Here is a 5,720-nt window from a genome sequence, read left to right on the forward strand (position 1 = left end):
TCTGTAGATTGCTTTGGGTAAATCTGTAGATTGCTTTAGTCATTTTCACAGTATTGATTCTTCCAATCCAAGACCATGGTATATCTCTCCATCTGTTGGTATCATCTTTAATTTCTTTCATCTGTGTCTTATAGTTTTCTGCATACAGGTCTTTTGTCTCTCTAGGTAGGTTTATTCCTAGGTATTTTATTCTTTTTGTTGCAGTGGTAAATGGAAGTGTTTCCTTAATTTCTGTTCCAGGTTTTTCATCATTAGTGTATAGGAATGCAAGAGATTTCTGTGCATTAATTTTGTATCCTGCAACTTTACCAGATTCATTGATTAGCTCTAGTAGTTTTCTGGTGGCATCTTTAGGATTCTCTATGTATAGTATCGTGTCATCTGCAAACAGTGACAGTTACACCTTAATCTAATACAGTGTTGCATGTCGATTATTTCTCAGTAAAACCGGAAGGAAAAACTACATTAAGGGGATAGCTCTCATGTGACAAAATAAACAAAAAACTAAAAAAAAACCCCAAAAACCCAAGGAAATTTTTGAAGGTGGTGGATGTGTCTATTGCCTTGATGGCATCACAGGTGAACGCATATGTCCAAACTCACAAAGAGGTACACTTTAAATGTCTGTAATTTTTTGCTTATCAATTATACCTCGGTAAAGCTACAAAAGAAGTAAGCAAACTCACTACCCTTTCTCTGCAGTGCTCTGCAGCCCTAAGCGCCCATCCCTCCGGCCCTCAGATGGCTCTGTCTGTCCTTCTTGTCATCATGCTCAGCCTGGCGGCGACGCCAGCCTCTGCTCCTGTCCACCGGCTGAGACCTTCCTGTGCTCCTGTAGTATCCCCTGTCACTGCCCTCCTAGGCAGAGAGTTCTCATTTTCCTGGCTGAGCTGGGGCCAGGGAACAAGTTGTGAAAATATGAGAAGAGGGACTTCCCTGGCGGTCCAGTGGTTAAGACTCTGTGCTTCCAATGCAGGGGGACAGGTTTGATCCCTGGTTGGGGAACTAAGATCCCACATGCCACGGGGCACGACCAAAATTAAACATTAAAAAAAAATATGAGAAGAAAGATGCGGAGCTGATTTCACCTCCTCGGTCCCAGGAGGGAAGAGCAGAACACGGGTGGAATACAGGGCGTGAGGGCTCAGCTTATCCAAAGCAAAAACTTCCTAATGATTAGTGTTTGCCCAGAGATGCCCAAAGATGCCTTCCAAGGTAGAGCTTCCCATCACTGTAAACTTTCAAGGCTGTGACAAGCAGGATAGTCCCCTGGAGGGCATGTTAATGTACAAGGCACCGAGTGCCATCCCCAGAGTTTGTGGTTGGTTGAGTCTGCATTTCTAACCAGTTCCCGGGCAATGCTGGTGCTGGTGGTCCTGAGACCACATTTTGAGACCCCCTGATTCGGAGCCTGGGCCGGGGAGACCGGGCTGAGTTGGAAGTCCCGTTCTGTCACTTTCTAGCTGTATGACTTCTGGCACGTTGCCTATTATCTCTCTCTGTTGATGATCCTCTGCGGGGAGCAGGGGTGGCAGGCTCTTAGAATGACCTTCAGCAGGTCGTCAGTGTGGCTGTCACACGTTGGGGTACCAGCTACGCTCCATGGCGGCTGGGGGTAAGCCGCTTCCGTTTCTTTGAGTTTCTCTCTTTCTATATAACTAGGGAATAATGATCCCCATCTGATGGGATGTTCAGGGGATTTTGACATGGGCTAATGGGTGTAGGGTGCTTTCTTGGCCCCAGGACCAGTGCTAAACCCTGAACATGCACTGGCCAGTTCTATCCGGCAAATTCAAATGTAGACTTTATCGTGTTGCTTCCCTTTGACAGAATGGAAAACCAAGGCTTATCAGAAGGACAGGAGTTAACAAGTGTACATCATGATCTAGACAGACAAAACTGCGAAGTGAATGGATGTGTTTCCTAGGCCATAATCCTTTGGGGTATACGTACATAATAATTACTCAATAAATGTACGTTATTCCTATTATGCTAAAAAAAAGAAAAGAGAAAACCAAGGCTTAAATATTCAGGACACATAATTGTTAAGACTCTCATATCTGCCTGGGTCTGAATTGTAGGTCTGCTATGAATCGTGTTCATTCAGGCAATTAGCCCAACCTTTCTGAGCCTCGGTTTCTTCTTCTGTTAAACAAGGCTAGTAATAATTGTTACCTGCCAGGGTTGTTGGGAGGATTAGGTGAGTAAATATGTCAAGGACTAGACCCAGAGCCGGGCTTCACGGGCAAGCAGCCTGCGGAGCCACACAGGACCCCATGCCAGGAGGGGCCCCACATGATGATGCCTTGCTGTCATCTTGAAATCCTTAATCGTGTTCATCGAGGGGCCTCATATTTTCATTTTGCGCTGGGCCCCCTAGATTAGGTAGCCAGTCCTCCTTGGAACCGACGCTGGCATGTAGTAAAACCCACAGTAAATGTTAGCCGTTATAATTATCAAAGGAACTCAGCACCTTACCTGCAGCTATCCAGTGATGCAGCCTGGATTTGATCCTGGGCGTGTGTGTGTGTGTGTGTATGTGAGAGAGAGAGAGAGATAGAGATTTGTGACAATACACTACACACGTCAAGGACTTACAGCAGTGGGGTTTTTTTATCTTATTTATTATTTTTTAATTTAATTTAATTAATTAATTTATTTATGTATGTCTGTGTTGGGTCTTCGTTTCTGCGCGAGGGCTTTCTCTAGTTGCGGCGAGTGGGGGCCACTCTTCATCGCGGCGCGCGGGCCTCTCACTATCGCGGCCTATCCTGTTGCGGAGCACAGGCTCCAGACGCGCAGGCTCAGTAATTGTGGCTCACGGGCCTAGTTGCTCCACGGCATGTGGGATCTTCCCAGACCAGTGCTCGAACCCGTGTCCCCTGCATTGGCAGGCAGATTCTCAACCACTGCGCCATCAGGGAAGCCCACAGCAGTGGTTTTTAAAGCTTTCTTTTCATTCCCAGCTGCTGGTCTTAGGAAGTCTTCAATCTCCACATTGGTGAAATGTGGATTAAGAGAACCCACTTCACAGACTAGTGGTTAAGCGGCGCACTGACCCACGTCTTCCCAGACCTGTGGGATGCCGGCTGCCCTCTCTGTCTGTCAGTCTTCTCTCTCCATCTCTGTCCAGGGGCGAGGAGGCTGGACCCTCAACAGTGCTGGCTGTCTCCTGGGTTCCGGTGAGCGAGGCTGCTCTGAGCGCTCCATCCCTGGCTCGTGCCTGTGAGCAGTGCATTGGCAACCCTGTAACAACCCTCAACTCATATTCCCTCAAGGCCACGGGCTTTATTTCCTGACCTGTCGTGAGGGTTAGTCTAGCGGAGTGATGGGCTGCAAGGATCCTGGAGCCAGAGCGTTGGCTTCAAGTCCCGGTTCTGCCCCTGGCTTGGCGTGCCGCCTTCACCTTCCGACGCCAGAGTTTCCTCGTCTGTGACAATGGGTATAACGATGTCCCCCTGCTGCATGAGGATACTGTGAGGATTAGATAAACTACAGCAATTCCTGGGAAGATCCTCCTCTCTCCCCGTTCCCCCAAGCGCATCTTCGTTGGGTACTTGCTTTATACTTGGGATGTGCTGCTTCGTGACAGTTAAATCAGTCACATGCCAACATTTCCAGTGACGAAACGGTGTGGCAGGGCAGAGAGGATGTGAGGTTTGGATCCAGACACAGTTGGGCTCAAACCCCAGTTCTGCCACCTAGTGGTGGGGTAACGTTGAGCAAGCGTCTACTTGTCAAAAGCCGCAGTCCTCTCCCTGGCAAGCAGGGATGGTCAGCACGTAGCCTGTTCCCCCGGATTCGGTGGAGGTGCCCCATCCGACGAGCAGTGTGCTCTGGGTCTGCTGGATTCTGTGTGTTCTCCCTGCCTGTAACGACCACCTGGTCGTGCCCCGCCCCCCATCCCCCACCCCGGGAACTGATGGAGGCCAGAAGGAGAAGATAGCCTTCGGGATCCTAGACCTGTGGAAGGCCATTGGTGAGTGAACAGGGAGTTACACTGCCCTGCCCTCCATCCCCAGCACTCTACTCCACCTGCCTGTTGCTGGTTTCGAAAGCTTTTTTTTTTCAACCGTAAAATAAATTTACTGCTGATAACTTTATAGAATTTACTCCCTGTTTTTTTTTTTTAACGTCTTTATTGGAGTATAATTGCTTTACAATGGTGTGTTAGTTTCTGCTGTATAACAAAGTGAATCAGCTATACATATACATATATCCCCATATCTCTTCCCTCTTGCGTCTCCCTCCCTCCCACCCTCCCTATCCCACCCCTCTAGGTGAAAAATATGGTACGCGTCACGAATTTGCGTGTCATCCTTGCTCAGGGGCCGTGCTAATCTCTGTATCGTTCCAATTTTAGTATATGTGCTGCCGAAGCGAGCACATACTCCCTGTTTTTGATGTTACAAACTTTAGGGTCTTTGAGATATGCAGGATCCTTGTATGTAACTGGTGTAAACCCCATTATTTGAGCTCTCTCTATCTCTCTCTCTCTTTTTTTTTTTTTTTTTTGCTGCGTTGCCGCGCGCCGGCGTTCTCTAGTTGGCGAGAGGGGGCTACTCTTCGTTGCGGTGTGCGGGCTTCTCATTGCGGTGGCTTCTCTTGTTGCGGAGCACGGGCTCTAGGTGCACGGGCTTCAGTAGTTGTGGCACGCGGGCTCAGTAGTTGTGGCTCGTGGGCTCTAGAGTGCAGGCTCAGTAGTTGTGGCGCAAGGGCTTAGTTGCTCCGCGGCATGTGGGATCTTCCCGGACCAGGGCTCGAACCCACGTCCCCTGCATTGGCAGGCGATTCTTTTTTTTTTTTTTTTTTTGGCAGGCGATTCTTAACCACTGCACCACCAGGGAAGTCCCAAGCCTATGTTTTTTAAAATACAGTTTTTGCTTTGTGTTCTTCTTTCAACAATGCATGTCTTCTTGGGTTTCAGTACTTCATCATGAAACTGAAGCTGCTTCTGGTTGTCTTCCTGTTAGGCATGATTTCATTGTAAAATAAGATGCTCCTGGCATGGCAGCCAGATAAAATACAGGAAAACCAGTGAAATTTAAATTTCAAATAAACAAACACATTTTTGTCAGAGTGTTCTGTGTGTTTCCTCTTCTAAGTCTTTTTTACATTGAGTAGATGATAGCTGTGGTTTTGTCTCCCTGGCCTTTATTATGTTGAGATATGTTCCCTCTATACTTGTTGAGATAAAGTCTTCCTATTTGGATAGGATGTCATTCTTTTTCCCCATTGGTGTACAACCTCTGGCCTTCTAAATGCCTACTCAGAAGTAGGTTCTTCTCCTTGGATGGATCTGGAAACTGTCAAACGGAGTGAAGTAAGTCAGAAAGTGAAAAACAAATATCGTATATTAACGCATATATGTGGAACCTATAAAAATGGTATAGATGAATCAGTTTGCAGGGCAGAAATAGAGACACAGATGTAGAGAACAAACATATGGACACCAAGGGGGTAAAGTGGCGGGGGGGTGGTGGTGGGACGAATTGGGAGATTGGGATTGACATATATACACTAATATGTATAAAATAGATAACAAATAAGAATCTGCTGTATAAAAATATAAATAAAATAGGGCTTCCCTAGTGGTGCAGTGGTTAAGAATCCACCTGCCAATGCAGGGGACACGGGTTCGAGTCCTGGTCCTGGAAGATCACACATTCCGCGGAGCAACTAAGCCCGTGTGCCACAACTACTGGGCCTGCACTCTAGAG

The 5,720-nt window shown here is 47.4% G+C and overlaps 1 non-coding gene across 1 annotated transcript; it reads right to left on the minus strand.

Moving 5' to 3' along the window:
• Positions 1-4,283: 4,283 nt before the first annotated feature.
• Positions 4,284-4,387, minus strand: LOC137754016 (U6 spliceosomal RNA). Its single transcript, XR_011071696.1, has one exon. It is a non-coding gene; the product is annotated as a U6 spliceosomal RNA (small nuclear RNA).
• Between the last annotated feature and the right edge of the window lie 1,333 nt (positions 4,388-5,720).

The sequence above is a fragment of the Eschrichtius robustus genome, chromosome 19, assembly GCF_028021215.1.
Source record: "Eschrichtius robustus isolate mEscRob2 chromosome 19, mEscRob2.pri, whole genome shotgun sequence".
NCBI lineage: Eukaryota > Metazoa > Chordata > Mammalia > Artiodactyla > Eschrichtiidae > Eschrichtius > Eschrichtius robustus.